Source organism: Ursus maritimus, unplaced genomic scaffold (assembly GCF_017311325.1).
Source record: "Ursus maritimus isolate PB19 unplaced genomic scaffold, ASM1731132v1 scaffold_13, whole genome shotgun sequence".
Taxonomy (NCBI): Eukaryota; Metazoa; Chordata; class Mammalia; order Carnivora; family Ursidae; genus Ursus; species Ursus maritimus.
Window position 1 is genome coordinate 46,976,983 of NW_024423675.1, and position 23,134 is coordinate 47,000,116.

The window sequence follows — 23,134 nt, forward strand, 5'->3', positions numbered from 1 at the left end:
GCATATAGTAAATATCCTCTGGGAATACACATGGAGAAATGGGCAAGTATTTTTACTGTATGGTCTGGTCCACTTTCACAAATTGAACTCACTCCTTTAACATGTTCCAGGGTCAAGAAATAGAACATTATCAGTACCCTCAGAAACTTCTTTATACCCCTTTCCAGTCAAGACCCCATCTTTAAGGGAAACTGATATCAATGTTTTTGTTTTTACTTTTAAAAATGGAATCATACAATATATACTCTTTTGGACTGGCTTCTTTCTGTCACTATGTTTGCAAGAATTATCCATACTGTTTCTTATAGTTTAAGGTTATTCACTCTTGTTAATGTATAATATTCTACATTCTTCCAGGTAATTCTGTTGTTTATGGGAGTTTGACTGATTTCCAGTTGAGGACTATTACACTAAACATAGAGTTAAAAATACTGATTTGTTCACAGATTATGATTACATTATTTTAAGGTCATCCAGTTCTAAGATCTAAAAAGCTTATGATAAATCATTCACATTACATGTCAATATTTATTACACTACTAATATATAGTGTTTGATCTTAGGAAAGCAAATTTGAAATATCTGGGTTGCTCCTTCAAAAAGCCACTTTCATATAGCTCCAGTTTCTATGTCCTTTATTAATGCCTAATCTTGCATCTTAGAGCAGAAGATATTATGTTTGGTAAAAAGCATTTGAGGATTGGGTGCCAGTGCACCCAGCTGAATAAAGTCAGTAACCCAGCAAGCCCCCCAAAAATAAATAAATAAAGCAAGTGTCCTACAACATGCCAATTAGTCTTTTCTTCACAAAACACCTTAGCATGACTATTGTGAAATGTACTATGTATATATGTGCATATCCACATATATGCATAGTATATATAAATATATGTGTATGTTTCTATTTTAATACAGCAGTTTTGAGCTCAGAGCAAAATGAAGCCAAAAGAACAAAGAGTTCCCATATGTTTACTGTAACCCACACCCACAACCTCCCCAAATATCCACATCCCACACCAGAGTGATACATTTGCTGCAATCTCTATACCTACACTGGCACATCATAATCACCCAAAGTCCATAATTTACACTAGGGTTCACTTTTGGTGCTATACATTCTATGGGTTTTCATAAATGTAAAATGACTTTTATTCACCATTACAGTATCACACGGAATAGTGTCACAGCCCCCCAAGTCTTCTATGTTCTGCCTATTTATTCTAACCCCTGGCAACATGTGATCTACTTACTGTCTCCATAGTCCCGCCTTTTCCAAAATGCCCAACCGCAACTTCAGTACTATTGAAAAAAGGGAGAAAAATCCGTAGTGAATAACCCTTGATGACAGATCTTTGTTACAATTTCTACTCTATTACTAAGGAAAGGAAGCTCAAAGGTTTTTGTCATAAGAATTAATAACTATACATTCCTTTTTGTATATAACACATGATCAAGGCAAGTTCAAAGATGTAGCTGTAAGAGGACTAGTGCTCATTCACATAGTCTTGTTTTTGGTGTATTATTCTATATTGCCAAAATTACTCTATCTAACCATTCAAGAACCCATTTATTTAATTAAAGGTGGTATAATCTGTGAATTTCCACAGATTTTCCCTCCTGTGATATCTTTATGATACTCAACATGTTAAGTCCTATAAATTATGCATGGTTATATACTAAACACTTGTTGGGGATTATACCTTAAAATAAATTTTTGCTTCGAGAAGGTGACAAGATTTTAGGTAGCAAAACCTATTGAATATTTATGCTGGATGAGGTTTTGATAATCAAGCAGTCAGTCCCTTCTATTCTCTAGTTGTTGCTGGTTTTTTTTTTTTTTTTTACCTCCCTCAAGAGCTATAACTTATGTCTCCTTCACAGACACACAATATGGCAGATAAAAGTGAAATGAATGAAGTTCTCACAGTGTCTAAATAGTGTTCTCTTAAACAAATGTAAACTTATCAGAATATCACTAACAAATATGTTATTGTACATTCCCACCATCAAAACACCTGTGTTATCAACTAAGAATAAAAAAATATATATAAATACCACGGTATTTAGTGTGTTTTTATTTCTAAATGTGTTTCAAGTCTGTCACAAAACAAAATATATGACCTTGTTTTCCCATCTTTTACAACTACTTAAAACACTGATCCTCTAGGTCTCGTTAACAAAACATTACAAATCTTGTGAAAATACATACTCCACTTTATGACACCAAAGACTCCTAGTCTCAGAAGGATTTCTCATGTGTCTTACTTCTCCCCAATAATTATTTTTAAATTTTATTTTATTTTTTTAAATTTAATTTAATTTTTTAAAGTAAGATCCAGCCCCAACATGGGGCTTGATCTCAAGACCCTAAGATCAAGAATCACATGCTCTATCAACAGAGTCAGGCAGGCACCTCTCCTCAATATTTATTTTAAATAAAAATGCAGCAGGCTGAGATAACATCAGTTTAATGGGCTTAGCCTCAACCTTGGCTTTTTCTTTTCTTCACTGTAACCTTGGTATGTCTTTTGAAAGCTTTCAACCTCCTAATACACAAGAAGAAAGGCTTGTGCTTTATTATTCTAAGGTAAACCCAGTTCCAAAATTATGTTATATAGGCTTTATTTTCATAAGATATTACACCTTTTACATAACTTCTGTATTTTCCTAAATTTTTCATCATTTTAGGGTTTTTTTCCTAAGTAGTATTTATGAAATGAAATTCAATACTTTATTTCTGGTGTGGTGGCCAGAGAGAACACATGGGAGAAAAGAAACAATGGTTATTCTTAAACATAGTTTGCTTGTTATTGCTTCCATGACTTTTCTTTCTTTTAGCAAAATCTCATTTTATTCATGAAAAAACAATTCTAATTTCAAGAGAGCATGGTATCATAATCCTAGCCACCCAAGAATTTACAATTTCCTCTACAATTCCTCACCTGCTAAGGTAATCAGCATATGTTTCTCTGTACTTCCCAATCAGTTGATTAAAATATTTAACAGTATTTGACCTATATTAGGCAGCATTACATTGATTTGGTATCTCGTAATGTGATTTTGTATAATTACCATTTATTTCAGTAATTCATTGTCTTTTCCACAGAATTTGCTTCTATCTAAATTTATAACTCATCTGACTTTTATAGTGAAAGTAAAGAAATTCTCTTTAATAAAATTTACACTGACATGAAAATCTATATACGTTTAACAAAATTACATTCTCTGTTGATATCTAAACCTGTTATTTTCCTACAACCCAATATTTACTTAAAAGAGAGAAACAAATTTGACTATATTCAAGATTAATTTTAGTAATAAAACACCATGTTTTAAATTTATAGTAGGAATATAGATGTCTGGAGGGGAAGTAAGATGAAATCTTTAGTTTCCAACATGGGTAGAATTGAGATAGTCTTCATTATTATAAAGTCAGGAGGTGCCACTTCTAAAGAGCCCACATAAGGGCCTAGAAGTACAAAAGAGAGAGATGTGCAGATGAGAATTTTCTACTCATATAGCTGGATGAACTCTTAGGAAGGAAGTGGGCTAGGGCTCAACTGCAGGGCATAGTATGGGATTCCCTCTTCCATAGTGAAGAATCTATAAGAGTCATGAGTACAATTCAGGGAAGAAGCAGATCTGAATGTCCTGAAAAACAGGAGCCTCCCTTATTAATCTGCCAAACTCACATCTGGTCCTGTATAGTTTTAAAATTTATTTCTATCACTTCCAGAGTCAGAGGGATTATAGGAGTGTATCCCTAGAGTTTTCTCATCCTCACCTTCTGCTCTACACATGATATATTTGCCATCTGTGTGTTCATGATACTGCTTTGTATACGTTGTTTCCAGTTTCCTCTGAAAGTTACAGGGGAGTTTTTAGAAGCATACAGAATATGGCTTCATTTCTATGCTTCTGTCTATAAAGCCTTGGAAAATTTATAAAAACTGGATATGTGTCATTTCTGGAATGTTGCTAACTGGTTACCTAGTGTCTTTGATTAAGAAGACTTTGGTCCAACTGCATCTACAAACACTTGACATATTTCTTATGAAAAATATATTTAAAAAACAGCATTTTCCCCTAAGAATTAAAGTATCTCAGCAGGTGGAATTAATTAGTATTCATAAATTGTTTCATGGGCACTGAAAGTTAATATACTTTCAACAGATGCCATTTGTGATAAGTAAATAAGAGACTTTCCTTTTTAATGTAAACATACAGAATACATGCCAAAAATGTAACATGTGCCTGTGTTTAGGAAAAAGATCAGTATTCTTTTACTGACTCCACCACCAAGTATAACAAACTTCCAGTCAAGATATCCTGGTTGGGCAAGGGTGGAATTCTAGTTATGATGTGAGAAAAGACTGTTCCACTGTTGAAGGGGAAATAGAGAGAAATTACAAGTGGAAACCTAAAATGCCTTGAGAGGAAGAGAAATATTGGGGGAAATATTTTCTTTCTTTTCAAAACCATCATTCTGCTTTTTTTTAACTCTCAAAACTTAGAAATATTTACTGACTCAAACTTTCAATGTACTCTCATGCTAAATTTGCAAGTACTTTGAAGAGCATTTAATTTTGTTTCAGTTTAAAAATATAAATAAAGATTACTTCCTATGGATGATAGTGGGAAATCCAATGCCAAATTAGCTCTATGACACCATCTTCCACAAATAGAACAGGACTTTAGATTAGATGATTTCCAATAAGAACATCATCTATGGTATCCATATGCACAATTAGGCATTTTAAGAAACTTATTTTACTAAAAAAAAGAAAGAAAAAAAAGAGTGCCATAATACAAAGTTGAGAAAAGTTGTTGGCAATTGCTCTTTAAATCTTATTTTTATTAATGCTTTTTTTATTTAAAAATGTACTTTCAGAATATACCTATTAATAAAATTATCTATTTTAACATACTCTGCGCTGGTGTTGTAGTAGATATCTTAGGCTCACTTTGGAAAAACATATACTCTCCATTACCTTAAATAATATAGGGCTATGGAGGAAAGAAAATAACAATATATATTTATTCCACATATGCTTTATGTAAGTATTGTTCTAGGCACTTTTGCACCTTCTCTCTCACAAAAACCCATTGTAGATATATACTTCCCTTTTTTGAGGTTACAAAATAAATTTCGACTGGTAAAACTGATTTTAGCTTATGTGATGATCTCAGGGTTGGGAGATCAAGCCCTGCATCAGCTCCCTGTTGAGCATGCAGCCTGATAGACATTCTCTCTCTCCCTCTGCCCTCCCCCCAACCCACCATGTGTGCTCTCTCTGGGGGGGGAAAAAAGAAAAGGAAAATATTACTAAGTAAAGCCCTATAAATATTTAGTATTAACTGGGGGAGTAACAGTCTCAGTAGCCATATTTGCAGGTTGTCAAAATACACAACATCCTAAAAAGATCTCTTATCTACTATATGAAATACTTAGATTACAACTCACGGTAGTTTTGTTTAGTACTTCCTAAACCTGACAATCACACTACCTGTGAAAAGTAATTTTGCCTTTTTTTTTCTGTATCTAATTTGATTTTATTTTAATAAAATGGTCCAAACCATGTATCTAGAGATTTTGATTCAGTTTGTTTAAAACAAAGCTCACAAATTGGTAAATCATTTATGCTCCTTAGGAACACATTGACAGGAATTAAGTTGTCAAATCAGTTTGATGACAACAGCTGATATGATAGTTCCCTCCAGCAGGTTTTACGTTGTGAACAAATAATTACACTATGAGGCAACAATCTCTGTGGACTCATCATACATGAACAGAGATTAGTGTTTACATAGAATAAAACTTCAATGTGTGTTTTCTGAGATATTTAATGTGGTGCATGACAATATTTATGCTTCTTAATAATTAAGAATACATAGTAAAGGGGTGCCTGGGTGGCTCAGTCAGTTAAGGGTCTGCCTTTGGCTGAAGTTATGATCCCAGGATCCCGGGATTGAGCCCCATGTCTGACTTCCTGCTCAGCGGGAAGTCTGCTTCTACCTCTCCCTCTCCCCTCCCTGCTCATTCTCTATCATTCTCCGTCTCTCTCAAATGAAAAAAAAAATCTTTTAAAAAAAGAATACAGAGTAAATAATAGTGTTATTTATAAATGCTTTGATACCTCCTTGTCTTTGATTATGACAGTAACATGGCCCTGCTTTTTCTACAGGGATGTTTCACTTTAATGGTGAATAAAGAGTTAGACTAGAGACTACTTGAAATTTCTACTCTTCAGATTAAGATGGAGCAACGGGGACCAGATTTACCATCCCACATGAGAGAACTTTAAAATGTCAGATAAAATATAGGAAACAACCATTGTCAATTTTTCTATAAGAACTGTGTATATCTTATATAAGAATAAGGATATAAGGCAATGAAGAACAATGATCCTTGAAAGACAGAAAAAAATTATATAAGCCCTACAATTGTCCCAAGTGATGATATGGATAAAATTTCCAGTGTCCTGAGGTTTCCTGAGACAAGCAGGCAGAGCTGAAATTCTAGGAAGACCAAGGCATCTAGAGTGCACAGAGAACAAGAGAACAGAGGGCTACTTAGGGAGAGCATTCCAGAGATCTTTAAAGTTCCCACTCTAATATTCAGTTGAGTGTTAGTCAGCCAGTACATACATATAGACTACCTGAGTCAAAGAAAAGAACTACCCATAAAAAAAAAAAATTAAAAAAAATCAGAGGGAAAAAGGATGCCCAAAGCTTGCACAAGGCCTGTTCTCATATCAAAGTAGAATACATCATAACACACAAGCCATGGGTAGAGTCGTCAAAAGAGTTTTGCCTTAGTCATGAGGAAAAATTACCCTAGACTTAGTGAAGGTCTAGTATTGCATAACAAAGACTCAAAGCAATACCCAAAATAATAAAACTGATTTTGCACATATAGCAAAGCTCAAGGATCTTTATAAAAATACAAAAATAAATCACTACCCAATAAGGTAAATTTAACAATATCTTATATCCTATAAAAAAATTACCAGGCACATTTGCAACAATAAGGCTGGACTTAGAGGGTATTATGCTATGTGAGATAAGTCAGAGAAAAACAAATACAATAAAATTTCACTTATATGTGGAATCTAAAAAAAAAAAAAAGAGTAGAAAAAGACTCATAAATACAGAAAATAAACTGATAGTTGCCAGAAGGGCCCAGAGGGATGTGCAAAATAGCTGAAGGGGAGTGGGAGACACATGCTTTCTGTTATTGAATGAATGAGTCATGGAGGTAAAAGGTATAGCATAGGAATATAGTCAGTGGTATTGTAATAGTGTTGTATTATGATAGGTGAAAGCTACAGTGTGGTGAGCTTAGCATAATGCGTAGAGTTGTCAAATCACTATGTTGTACATCTGAAACTAATGTAACATGGTGTGTCAACTATACTTCAACAAAAAGAAGGGGAAAAAAAAAACAGATTGGTGGTTGCCAGGAACTAGACGGGGAGAGAATGGGGATTGATTGCTAAATGGGTATACGGTTTGTTGTTGGGGTGATAAAATGTTTTGGACCTAGAAAGAGGTGGTAGTTGCACGACACTGTGAATAGACTAAATGTCACTGAACTGCACACAATTTAAAAATGGTCAATGTTTCGTTATATGAATTTTACCTCAATTAAAAAATTGTAACAGCCAAAAAAATTATTTTACCAAGCATGCAAAGAAGCAGGAAAATGTGAAGAATAAGTAAATTAATGAAACTATTTCCCAAATGGCACAGATGATAGAATTAGTAGACAAGAATATTAAAGCGGTTATCATAACTGTATTCAACATTTTCAAGAATTCAGAGGAAAGATGAAACATGATAAGCAGAGACATGAAAGATATTTTTAAAATACCCAAATCAAATTTGTACAGATAAAAACTACTATGCTTGAGATAAAAATTCACTGATGAAATTAACAACAAATTAATCATTGTAGAATAAAGAGTGGTGCACTTGAAGACATAGGAATAAAAACTACACAAATCTGAAGGATCTTATGATTAGCAGCCCAATACTACCAAAAATGTTGAAGAAATAACTTCAAGAATAAGGAAAATAATATCAAAAGAAATCTAGGTCTACAGGTAGCAAGGAAGAGCACTAGAAATGGAACTATATGACTAAATATATAGTCCTTTGTGGTGGTGGTTGTTGTTATTTTTAGATATCTTTAAAAGATAATTGACTGTTTAAACAAAAATAAAACAACACAAAATGGGGTTTATTACCAGAGTAGAAGTAAAATGCAAAATGATAATAACACAAAGACCAGGAGGTGAGAAATGGAAGTATGTAGTTACATAGCATATTCTCATGGAATATCAAATATCATTGAAAGTAGACTGTGATAAATTAAAGATCAATACTGTAGACACAAAAATAACAAAATAACACAATGAAGAGTTATAGCTAATAAGTCAGCAAGTAAGATAAATGGAATCATAACACTCAATCCAAAAGAAGCTTTATAAAAAAGGAAAAAGAAAATAGATTGAAGAAATTAAAAACAAATGGCAAGATGACACACTTAAACCACCATAAAAATCTACATTAAATACATATGCATAAGCACCCAAATTATAGAAGCAGAGACCATCAGATTATATCACAAAGCAATCCCCACCTAAATACTGCAAAATAAAACAAGAGTGACTATATTAATACTAGGTTAAACCTAGTTTTAGGTTAACCTAACAAGTTAGGCTTCAAAATGAAAAAATTATCAGAGATAAATAAGGTAATTTCATAGCGATAAAGGGGCCAATTTATCTAGAAGATGTAACAATTCTAACCTTTAAAGCACCTGGAAAAGTACCAAAATACCTAAAGCCAAAAATCACAATAAAAACAAACAAATGCATTATTAAAGATTTCATCATCCTGCTCTCAATAATTAATAGAACAAATGGACAGAAATTCAGTAAGGATATAGGTAACTTGAACAGTACTATCAATAACCTGATTTGTTAAAATTTTCAGAACACTCTGCCCAACAGAACATGTATTATTGTCAAGTGTGCATTGAACCTTTATCAGAAATTAAATTCAGCACTTCAAAAGATATTGGTAAGAGAATAAAAAGATAAACCACAGAATTAGAGAAAATATTTCTAAGTCATGTAACTGATAAAAGCCATCTATCCAAAAGAACCTTGAAGATAAACAATGCAGTAAAACACAAGCAAAATATTTGAACTTACACTTCATCAAAGAAGATATACAGATGACAAAACTCACATGAAAAAGTCCTCAGCATAAAACTGGAAATAGTTTCCCTCAACAAGTGAGCAAATAAATTGTAATATTTCCATACAATGGAATACTACTCAGCAATAAAATGTAATGAAATATTGCTACTCACAATAAAATGGATTAATCTCGATATAATCATGCTGAAGATAAAAAAAAAACTATTGTGTTATACTATTTAAATAAAGTTCTGGAAAATCAAATCCTATGATAGTAAAACAGAGACTGTCTGAAGACTGGGAGTACATTTTGGGGATGGGGATAAGTGGGAAAGATGGATTATAATGCAGCCCAAGGAAACTTCTCAGGGAGATGGGCATGTTCATTATTCTGATTATGATGATGATTTCACAAGTTGTATACACATTGCAAAGCCCATCAAATTGCAACCTTTAAAAGCATGAGATTTATTATATGTCAATTATAACTAAATAAAGCTTTTTTGAAAAATGGTTTGGAATACCTACAACTTAAAAAGAATAAGCAAGAGTATCTCTTCCAAACTTGCTTTTACTTCTTCCTTCTTACAAGACTTTTGGCCCATCTTCATAACAAACCCTGGGACTTTAAGTCCACTCTCAGCACAGTTTTATGTTCTGATCATTTTTTTGCAACCTGCCTTCCAGCTATGAAGGACATGCTGCCCTGAAAACTTCCCTGTCTTTTCTACCATTGGGATATCCTCGTGAATAGGAAGATTAGATTTGATTGATAGGAAGTATTACCATTACAGATCTACCTAACAGGAAGCTTTGGATTTTAAAACACACAGCACTTTTAATAACTGCTTTGTACTCCTAAAACTCTTTGACTATATATCTCTGGCTAAGGGTAAACTTTGGTAATCCATTTATGATTAGGTTTAATGATTGTGATCTTTTTGTCATTTTTGTGAAAATATACTTATAGCAAGGAGGCTATCTATCTTTTGAAAACTTTGTATACTCACATTCATAGTGAGTTAGCAAAAATAGACTTCCCACCATAAATTACTGCTCATATTTTACAAAAAAAATGCAGAAACAATCGTATATTGTTTAAAATAACTTCCACTTTTAACCATCCTATGTTATATTGACTAGCATTTTAAATTTCATTAGAAATGAACTGGTTAATATTATCAATTTAAGATAATCACATTTAATATGTTGGTTTCATTAAAAATATCACCATTAATTTTGACTATATCTAAAAGATTATATAATTTTGTGCCTATTGTGTCACATATATATGCATATGTATTAATATTTTCCTTTTTCAAATATTGTATTTTCTAGTTTTCCATAGTTTCACTTTCAAATCGTTTTCTAGTTTACCTATAAATGCCAGAATGAAATATATATATATATGTATATATATATATCCAGCAACATATATATATATATATATATAATTTTATATAGTTTATATAGTTTTTTTCTTGTCCTTTGGGAGGCCTATCCTCTGCTTCTAGAACTTTGCATAGGACAGGAAAAAAAAAAGAAAATGAAAAAAAAAAACCTTTATATTATAAACAGATTTTAAAAACATAAGCAGAAAACAAGTAAAGATAAAATTTAATACAGTACACTGACCCTGATTATGATTAAATGTTTAAAATATGAAGAGAGTTTATTGAACAGGGTCACTGCCCATGAGCCTATGGTATTTTAAATCCTTTGGCACTGAAAATAAGATTGCTTAGGTAACTTCCAGTGCCCTTCCCTTCTAAAATCCTTGCTAAAATTCTTCCTTGTGTCTTGCATAAAGGTGAGAGTTTCATAGTACCTTATTTTTTAACTGTTTGATAAATAGTAAATGTATATCATACCTAAATATATATCTCAGTGGATTATCACAAATAATCATGCAATCACCACCAGATTTAAACAAACAAACAAACAAACAAACAAACAAACAAACCCAAAACGCCTTGGAGTCCTGAGCCTGTGTCTTCCATCTTACTCTTTCAATGGTATTTTTGATAGAAGATCTTGATTTTATGTATTTCAATGAATATCTTTCCTTAGGATTGTGAGCTTGACTTCCAAATCAGGGATATACTCTATCTTTACAATATTTCATAGTTTAGTATATTTACTATAGGTTTTTCATAGATACATTTTACAGATTAGGATGTTTCTTACCATTCCCAATTTTCTAATTAGATTTTATACATGTCCACATATAAATAATACAGAATTTTATCACACTTTTTGATATTATTTCATATGACCATTACTTTTTCAAAATTTATTTTAATTTAGTGAATTATATGTTGATTTCATAACATTAAAGTAAACCTGAAACCCTGAAATAAACCCAAATTGGTTATTATATATTTTCATATATTACTGGATCAATAAACTAATAATTAGTTTAGGACTTGATAGTATGGATAGGAGTGATATTGGCTTGTAATTTTATTCCTCGTGTTATCCTTACTATATATAGATTTCTAAGTTATGAATGACTTACCAAGTAATTAAATGATTTCTATTCTGAAAATAGGAAAGAATAGGTTATCATGAGAGGAAAGAACCTGAGGCTCACATTTTGATAAAATAGATATTACTTGAATTATGGTGTTCAATTATAAATAAAAGCAACTATTTTGCTTTTATTTATTTTTTTAGTTATGCTTTTATTTATTTATTTTAGAGAGACAGAATGTGAGTGGGGGGAGGGACAGAGAGAAAGGGAAAGAGAGAATCTCAAGGAGACTCTGTGCTGGGCATGGAGCCTGACATGTGGCTCGATCCCATAATTCTAGGATCATAACCTAAACTGAAATCAAGAGTCAGATGCTTAACCAACTGAGTCACCCAGGCACCCCTGGGCTATTTTATTTTTAAATAAATATTTATTTTATAATGATATTATGCCAATTCATAAAAAAACCTTTGGATAATAATGGTTATAATTTATTGAACTCTTACTATATGTGAGCTCTATTATCAAATAAAACACACTTTAACACACTTAATTAGTATAAAAACTGGTAAGGAAATGCAATTTTACTTATTTTGCCAATGAAGAAATGGAGACATTTAAAAGCAAGCAAAATATCACCAAACTGGCAATAGTAAATAAATATCCAAAATTCAACAGCATCTAAGTATGATGCAGCTTCTATCCCCATCCCCACATCTACTCCCATACCTCCCAGAAATGATCTATATTGGTATATCAGTCAGTATCCAATCAGGAAAAGAATCTATATCATTTTACATAAAAATTTAATAGGAAAATGTTGTTAACTGGGTGTAAAACATTGCTAACTAAGTAATAAGAGCATAAAGTGCACACTAAATTTTCACCCAGGCAGCCAATGAAAGATAGAGTTGAGGGAACAAATAAAAGGGACTGAAATGATTAAAACATTAACACATGGTGGAGAAGCCTTTCAGAGCTGACACTAAAGAAGAAAGAGCGCTATTCAGCTGGTTCAGGGTCTGTAAGCTTGTAGAAAGTTGTTTGACCTGTATTCCGGACCTGCTAAGTGTGTGTTGGGAGGGGGATAATATCAGTGAGCAGCCAGCTGGTGCTGCAAAACTGATTCACTTGTTGTTACTGGAACACACAGGTACTGCCTGGGGTAAGATAACCAGGTTTGGACAGTGCTGATAGGAGTAAGGAGGAGAAAGCAAACAGGAAACATCTCCTCTTCCTTCTCCAGTTGTGCAGTCTCCTGTTAGACATCCTACTGGCAAAGTTGAATAGGGAGCTAGCTGGTAAAGGACAAATGTGGTTTGCATTTCCCAGAACCAAATCCACAGAGCAGAATATAAAAGGATAGGATTTAAGTTGAAAGACAATAGTTTAATAACTGTTACACATATTAATATCATATGCCTTTTTATGTCTATGCAAAATTATTTTCCATGTGAATGGAAACAAAAAAGAAGTGGGAGAAGCAATACTTATGTCAAACAAAATAGACTTCAAAACAAAGACTTCAACAATAGACAAAGAAGGGTATTACATAATGATAAAGGGATCAATCCAATAAAAGGATATAACAATTGTAAATACCTATGCACTCAACCTTGGAGCACCTAATAAAACAAATATTAACAGATACAAAGAGAGAAATTGACAGTGATACAATAATAGTAGGGGTCTTTAATATCCCACTTACATGAATGAATAGATGTAAGTGTCTTTAAACACATTAGACCAGATGTACAAAACAGATATATACAGAAGATTCCAACCCAAAACAATAGAATACACATTCTTTTCAAGTATGCATGGAGCATTTCTCCAGGATGGATGGCATGTTAAGCCACAAAACAAGTCTAAATAAATTTAAGAGATTGAAATCATATCACGTACCTTTTCTGACCACAGTGGTATAAAACAAAAAAAATCAGTCACAATTAAAAAAACAAAACAAAACTGGGAAAACACACACACACACATACACACACATGAAGGCTAAACAACATGCTACTAAACAAATGGATTAAAGAAGGAATGGATCAAATGGGAAATCAAAACATATATGAAGACAAATGAAAAAAAAACCACAAAAATACAAATATTGGGGGACACAATTCCCCTTCTTAAGAGAAAAATTTATAGTGATACAGACCTACCTTGAGAAAAAAGAGAAAGCTCAAATAAACAATCTACCCTTACATCTAAAGGAATTAGAAGAAGAACAATGAAAGTCCAAGGTGAATACAAGGAAGAACATAATAAAGATCAAAACATAAATAAAATAGAGACTAAAAACAAAATATCAATGAAACCAAGAACTGGTTCTTTGAAAAGATAAATAAAACCTTTAGCCAGACTCATCAGAAGAAAAGAGATGACCCAAAAATTAAAAAAAAAAATGAAAGTGAAGTAACAACTGGCCACAGAAATATAAAGGATGATAAAAGAATACTATGAAAAATTATATGCCAAAAACTTGGACAACCCAGAAGAAATTGATAAATTGCTAGAAATATGCAATCTTCCAAAACCGAATGGAGAAGAAATAGAAAATCTTAACAGACCAATTACTATTAATGATACTGAGTCGGTAATCAAAAAAACTGCCAATGCACAGAAGTCCAGAAACAGATGGCTTCACAGGTGAATTTTACCAAGCATTTAAAGAAGAGTTAGTACTCATTCTCAACTATTACAAAAAATAGAAGAGGAATAGAAGAGGCACTACAAAAAACAAACAAACAAACAAACAAACAAACAAACAAAAACTATAAGCCAATGTCTTTAATGAACACAGATGCAAAAATTCTCAAGAAAATATTATCAAACCACATTCAACAACACACTGAAAGGATCATACGCCACTATCGAGTGGGATTTATTCTGGAGATGCAAGGGCATATCAATATTTGCAAATCAATCAACATGAGACACCACATCAATAAAATGAAGAGTAAAAATCATATGATCATTTCAATAGATGCAAAAAAAAATTCACAAAATTCAACATTTGTTCAGATAAAATCTCTCAGCAAAGTGTGTTTAGAGGGAACATACCCCAACATAGTAAGGACCATATAACCCACAGCTAATGGTGAAAAGTGATGATGAAATGGTGAAAATGGTGAAAAATTAAGAGCTTTTCCTCTAAAATCAGGAACAGGCAAGGATGTCCACTCTGCCACTTTTATTCAACATAGTCCTGGAAGTCCTAGCCACAGCAATCAGACAAGAAAAAGAAAAGGCGTCCATTTTGGTAACAAGGAAGTTAAACTCACTATTTGCAGATGACATGTTACTATATATAGAAAACCCTAAAGACTCCACCAAAAAACTATTAGAAGTAATAAATGAATTCAGTAAATTTGCAGGATACAAAATTAATTCACAGATATGGGTAGGGTTTCTATACATGAAGTAGCAGAAATGAAAATTAAGAAAACAATTCCATAGACAATTACACCAAAAAGAATAAAGTACCTAGGAATAAAATTCACCAAGGAGGTGAAAGATCTGTACTCTGAAACTTATAATACAATGATGAAAGAAATAGAAGTTGACACAAATGGAAATATATTCCATGCTAACTGATTGGAATAATATTGTTAAAATGTCTACCTACCCAAAGCAATTTACAGATTCAATGCAATCCCTATCAAAACACTAACAGCATTTTTCACAGTTAAAAAAATTATGCTACATTTATATGGAACCACAAAAGATCTTGAGTAGCCAAAGCAATCTTGAGAAAGAAGAACAAATAGGGAGGTATTGTAAATTCCAGATTTCAAGATATACTACAAAGCTATAGTAATCAAACCAGCATGGTACTGCTACAAAAATAAACACACAGATCAACAGAACAGAATAGAGAGCCCAGAAGTAAACTGACAATTTTATGGCCAATTAATCTACAATGAAGTAGGCAAGAATATATGGGGGAAAATATAATGGGAAAAAGTCTTTTCAATAAATGGTTCTCAGAAAACTGTACAGCTAAATGCAAAAGAATGAAACTGGACCACTTTCTTACACCATATACAAAAAATAATCACAGAATGGATTGAAGACATAAATGTGAGACCCAAAACCATCTAACTCACAGAAGAAAACATAGGCAGTAATTTCTTTGACACTGGCCTCAGCAACATTATTCTAGGTATGTCTCCTCAGGCAAAGGAAACAAAAGCAAAAATAAACTATAGAGAGTATACCAAAATTAAAAAACAAAACCCCCAAAACAAAAACTTTTCACAGTGAAGAAGACCATCAACAAAACAACAAGGCAACCTACTAAAAGGGACAAGGTATTTGCAAATGATATGTCCAATAAGCAGTTAATATCCAAAATATATTTTAAAAACTTATACAACAAAACCCCCCACAAACAATCCAATAAAAAATGGGCTGAGGTCATGAATAGACAATTTTCAAAAAAGACATATAGATGGCCAACGGACACATGAAATGATGGTCAACATCACTAATTATCAGGAAAATGCAAAACAAACTATAATGAAATATCACCTTATATCTGTCAGAATGGCTGGAATCAAAACAACAAGAAATAACAAATATTGAAAAGGATGAGAAAAGGAATCTTACTGCACTATTAATGGAAATATTAGTTGGTGTAGACACTGTGGAAAATGGTATGGAGGTTCCTCAAAAAATTAAAAATATATTGGGGTACCTGGGTGGCTCAGTCAGTTAAGCATCTACCTTAGACTCAGGTCATGATCTCAGAGTCCGGTAGAATTACTGGATTGTATGATAAATTTATGTTTAACCTCTTAAGAAATGGCCAAATTGTGTTTCAAAGTGCCTGTACCATTTAAATTCCCACTAGTAGTCTCTGAAAGTTCTAGTTTCTCCACATCCTCTTCAACACTTTGATATGATCTTTTTTAAGTTATAGACTTTCTACTGGATGTGAAGTAGAAATTCATTATGTTTTTAACATATAATTCCTTAAGTACTATAATTGAAGTTTTTATATTAAACATTTATAGATATTTGATGAAAGAAAACTTCCTATTTTAATTAGCTTATCTTCTGATTACTGAGTTGTAAGACCCTTTCTATACTTTGGATGCAAGCACTTTCTAATAGGATTTGCCATTATTCTCTACCATTCTGTGGCTTGTTTTTTTTTTTTTTTTATTATCAATATATCCTGAATTACAAAAACCCATCTAAAGTTGGATGACTTTTACTTCCCAATTTCAAAACCTACTGCAAAGTTTTCAAACAGCTTGGTATATGCATAAATATAGGCTTACAAATCAGTGGGACAGAATTGAGAGTCCAGATATAAACTCTTACGTTTACGGTTAATTGATTTTTCAGCTGAGATGTTAAGACAATTAGTTTGGGAACAATTAGTCTTTGCAAGAAATGATATTAGAACACTTGTAGTAATTTTTTGGATTTTCAGGATTGTTTAATCTATTCTGGTTCATTTGTCTTTCCAAACCCTTTTGATATCAGATATTATGTTGAATCTATAGACAAATTTTGGGAAAAGCTGGTATTCTGCTACTCAAAGAGTAATTGCACCCAATTATAGTTCCTGGTGATTTGCTAAGACCTGAGTTCATATACATAGAGTCCTGACCATGTGGGTCAGGCTCATTTAAAGAACAGCTTCAATAAGCAGTTACCTTTTCCTAGACAGAAGAATACTGATTCCTTACAGAATTCCCTAATTTCCTGATTTTTTCTGAACTTATTGATGATCCTTCTGAGAGCTGGCTTACCTTCTTCATGCATTTAAAGGTGGACAGCTTGATACTTCTGACTTATCAACTAGTGTTTCAAGTTTCCACCAAACTGTAAGGGTAATGTCAATTTTCAGTCTCTAGCAACATTTCTTGATAAATTTAGTTGGATGCATCTAGGCATCCTACTTTAATATTGTCAAATTCTAATTTGTGCAGGCTGCTCATTTTCCTTTTTTGGCTAGGAGATAGTAGTGAGCATCTTTTCTTGAGTCAACTTTGTGGACAAATAATGATTTTAACCAGTCTGTAATCTGATGATGTCATTTCTGGAGGCTGAAGGGAGGGACCTGCCGAGGAGGCTGCTCCATATGTTACATCTTGCTCCCACTCATCTTGCTATGGCACCCTGGTTCCTGCTGCTAGAAGATGTTTAATCAGATGTAAGAAATTATAGGATGTTTGACTACTAATGAGAGTAATCCTTGAAGTACCAGAAACATGGATGATATAAGAGATGAGGAAAATGTTGAAGCTATTGATTAGGCAGGAAAAGTGATCTCATGCACAGATGAAGATATTTTAGATAGGGAAACAATAGTACATCCCTGGAAATATGATAGAGGGTAGGTTAATTTGTGGGTGAAAGTAGGTATTCATGGTAAATGGAGTTTGTCAAGACTATTATCTGACTGTTTCAATTTTCTCAGTGAGTTAGAAGGTCTCATTAGCTGACAGGACCAGAAATTAGAGAAGAAATATGTGAAATAGTCATCTCAACTGAAGGACCAGGGAAATATGGCATGACTTGCCCACACTCATTACCAACTCACTTGGGATTCCTGATCATTAATTTGAGACTAGTCAGCATGGTTGTGTAAAACTGTGTGTATGTGTGTGCGTGCGCGCACGCGCGCGTGTGTGTTTCAGGTGCACCCATCTGAACACATTGAGAAGTTGGAAAGTTAAACAGGGTTTGTATGTTACCAAGTAAAAAATCAGGAAAATAAGGTAGTTTGGTACATACAAGTTTGGTGGAGTCACAAAGAAAGAGTTAAGAATTTTAAAAACCACAATTGTACAGTGTAATCCAATTTGTGTGGACACAAAGTGAATGTTAAGCTGAAATCACAGCTTTAGACAGCTAGATATTGCCAGAGTTTGCTATGCTGGTAACACCATGGTGGTAACTACCCACCCCCAAGTCAAATCAAATTACCATTATATCCTGAAAATAGAGATTTTCCAGGGATCTGCAAGTTCAGACAAAATATTTACTGTGCTATGGGGATGATGCTTTTCACAGGGTTCTGAAAGAGGTTCGCGATCTCCTCTGTTCACAATGCTGCCAGCTTTAGCTACTAGATTACAGAACTGGGTGGGAAGAGTTGGTGGAATATAGCCTGATGTCAGGAAGTCAGAGACCCCACCACCTTACTGAGGTTCAATAGTTTCTCTTGGATACAGGATGTTTTCATTCATTATGTGGCTTTGGTGAATAACCAGAGTTTTGAAATAGTTGATTCTGTGTTACTACTTCCATTGTTTTAGTGAAAGAGTGAGTTCATCAGGTTCTTATTATGACATTCCAGAAGAAAATCAGGAGATGTTTGGATTTTAATAAAGCATTATGGTCACAAGGATATAGTAATCAATTTGGAAAGCTTTAATCCATAACGTGCTACTACTTACCTAAATGCTCTGGAGTAAGTTCAACCTCATCAGACCCGGTTTCCTCATATGCATGTCCCATATTTTGATTCTAAGGTATCATCTTTAATTCTAGCATTGTATGATTTTTAATTATTTAAAATGTTAACAGGTTTCCTAGAAGTTGAAAAGATTTTATTTCCTTTATCCTATGTTGTTTTATAGCTATTTAAATCATATATTTAATCAGCTAGTTTTTCTATTCTGTTACTCCAGTTTTTATTGTATTTCACTCCTCATCAATGACTTTTTCTGTAAGAAATCATCTGTTTATACATTCAGTCAGGGAAACCTCTTCTACCACCATATAATTTGTATGTTCAATGCAGAAAAGAACAAATCAACTCAAATAACTTAAAATTAGTTTTTAATAGAATCAAACATCAGGATGAAAATAAAAGATTGCTTTAGTTTACAAACAGAAAGGTAAAATGAACAATATAGACATATAAGGACTCAATTGTAAAAAGCATCCAGAAATAATAATTCTAGTATCTTGTTAAGAGAACAAACAATATTTGTCTTGGGGAATAATGTGATTTTTAAAAATTTCGACATTGCAAAATATTTGCTAATTTTATTTAAAAGCTGACATTTGGTTCAGGACCAAAATTTTCTTCCAAAAAATTGGCCAGAGTCAAAAAATTAAATAAATAAAAAAAAAAAAGCAAACACTCAATCTGTTCCAGGTCCAAATCGGCTTTTACTGGACAGTCAAGTAAATCAGTTCTGTTTTCTAACAATTACATTTTGCCAGCCATGTGGATGGAATAATGAGGGAGATGCTATTTCAATTTCTCCACCTCCTGTGCAAGTGGTTCTTGAATAGGGGGAAAAAAAGAGTGCAGATATTTACTAACTACTGAACTTTTTTCCTGAGGGATGTCAGACATTACTGCTTTCAGGGTGATTTCTCATCAATTCGATTTGAAAGTTAATCAAGAAACACTGGAATGTTAGGTGTGAGGTTCTTCTAGAAAATTCTCTTGTTACTCTACTGGAGAAGAAACTTAATGAAGTTTATTCCACTCATCAAAAATTTTAATATTACACCCCAAAACTCCTAATTTTTAACTAAACAGTTGCTTGATTGTGGAAAATATAATTCAGACTCCTCCCTAAGGTAACAATGCAGTTAGTAATAGTGATACTGATAATAGTTTTTAAGTTTTTATAATTTTATTTAGCGGTTATATTTTTACAGATATCAGAGGGTTGTTTTATAATTAGGCAAATGCCTGAAGGTATTATTTGATTCATGTTATGAAGTACTGATTTCTCTATGGTCAGTTGTCCAAATATTCTGGCTTTAGCATACCACAATGCACCGCCTGAAATGACCATATTCATCATAGAACCAAGTAATAGGAGGTTCAAGGTTTATTTAGATCCTGCATTATATCCATCACTTGTCCTACTAAAAGTTGCTTTCTGAAACACCCAACTGTGGATGATATGAAGAATGCATATTCCAAGAAGAAATAATCTCATAGGTAATGTTTATGTTTTCCGTAATAGTTCTAATAATAGACTCCTCTGAGTATGTTGATATAATCTGGCTGGCTACTGAGGTTGAATGAACCTTCACTTCATTCACTGACTACTGTATCTGTAAAAGCCATACCAAAAAATGAAGGGAAAAAAAAGACCATTTGTATCAATTTTAGAATTCTTTTCACAATGGAGCTGAAACCTATAAACTGCAAAATAATTCTTGGGAGAATTAGGCCACTGGCAATATAAATAAAAATTTCAAATTTAAAGCATTTTAATACATGTTTGAAAGTACTGGAAAATTTTCTTAATCTAAAATAAATAAAAGATACAATTAGGATTAGGTATGAAATAAAGTTACAATCTCTGCTCCATATCATAATGAGCAATGTGGACTCCTTTTTTGTATTGAGGCTCTTAACAAATTAGATGGAAATTTAAATCAACATGAAAATGAAGTCATGTCTTTGAATAATGCATAATCTTGGCAACCAGTACTCACAGAGGGAGGAATTGCACTAGGACAACGTAGTCTTGCCTGAGATTTCAAATAGTGGGAGAGAGTGAAGAGAACTTAGAACCCCATTTCCCCATTTCATGACTCTGGGATAAAATCTCATTTCTCTGCCAGCAGAACTGCTGAAGCTTAGTGAAGTTCAGTGATACAAGCACTGTCACCAACTATCAGACTGAAGTCACCCTAGGGCAATATAAATCCATGCAAAAGTACTTAGATTTGGAGAGAGATACTGTTGGTAGAAATGGAAAGAATGAGTTCAAACCCTGTACAGAGAGCTAGGGTTCCTAGAAGGTAATGGAGACTGAAAGATGAGGGGAGTAGGGAAGAAAGGAACTGAAGGCAAAGGAGCCAGGTTAAAATTGCGGATATTTACACAAAGAAAACCCAGAGTAAAGGTTTTGACTTTCTAAAGTTATTTCCTTTGGATCCAGAAGATGGGATATTTTACATTTGAATCTAATTTTCTCACCATGTTTTTATCCAGCAATGCAGTAAAGAACACTGTATATGCCAGTACTGTCTTGTGCATTAGACTTTGTGAAAATTTAAATAATTGGGATGAGTGACCTGCCGTACTTCTTCCTTTGCTAGCATCTGCGCACAGGCAGTAACCTTTTTCAGATGATGTATCCAGAAGTTCTAGGTACTGACCACAGCAAAGTGAGTTGTGATCCCCAGCAGAACTGGCAAAAAAAAGGTAATAAAGTAGTTATTACCTTTTTATATTCTTTATCATTTGTAAGAATGAGTTTGGAGTGTGTGGGGAAAGACTAAAGCATGTACTTTGTGGTAGCTTGAAACCAATTCTCTTACATAATGTTTAAAATTCTGAAGTGTTTACCAATGGATGAATAAAGAAAATGAACACACACACACACACACAGTATTCATCCATAAAAAAGAAGGAAATCCTGCCATTTGTGACAACATGGACGGACCTTGTGGTCATTATGCTAAGTAAACTAAGTCAGATAGAAAACTACAAATACCACATGACCTCACTTAAATGTAGAATCTAAATAAACAACCAAACAAAAACGTAGCTCTCACAGATACAGAGAACAGATTGCCAGTTGCCTGACATGAGGGGTGAGGAATGAGAATAATGGGTGAAGAGGGTCAAAAAGCATAAATTTCTAATTATTTATAAAATAAATCATAGGGATGTGGTTAATATTGTTTTGCATATTTGAAAGTTACTAAGAGATTTTAAAAGTTCTCATCACAAGAAACTAAGTTTGTAACTATATATGGTGACAGATGTTAACTAGACTCTTTGTGGTGATAATTTCAATATATACAAATAACAAGTCTTTATGTTGTAAACCTGAAACTGATACTTTATGTCAATTATGCCTCAATTTAAAAAAACAGCACAATACTCACACTGTAGAAATTAAACAATACTCAATAATTTATGTAAAGTATGATTTAAGTACATTTACCTCCATTTTATATGGAAATATCACCAATTTAAGAAATTGACTATAACTTTGTAAAAGTTGGCAAAAGGACTCAAAACTCCTTTGAATGTTAACTTTGTTCTGAAAGCTTTATTTTAATAAATGTAACACTATTATCTTTGAAGGCCTATTTTATTTTGATTTAGTTTGATAAACACGATACAAAAATAAAATTTACTGAAGAGTATTTTTAAAGTTTTATTTTATTGTAGTAGGAGCACTTAGGAGATCTCGTAAACATATTTTTAAGTGTACAATGCAGAATATAATATTAGCTATGGGCACAATATTGTACAACAATTCTCTAGAACTTATTCCTCTTGCGTGATTGAAACCTCGTGCCCACTGATTAGCAACTCCTCCATTTTCACCTTCCCCCTAGCCCCTGGTAACCACCATTCTACTCTCTGATTCTGTTAAGTTTGACTATCTTAAATACCACACATAAGTAAAATCATGTAGCATTTGTCCTTCTCCGACTGGCTTATTTTGCTTATTATAATGTCTTTAAGATTCATCCATGTTGTTCCATA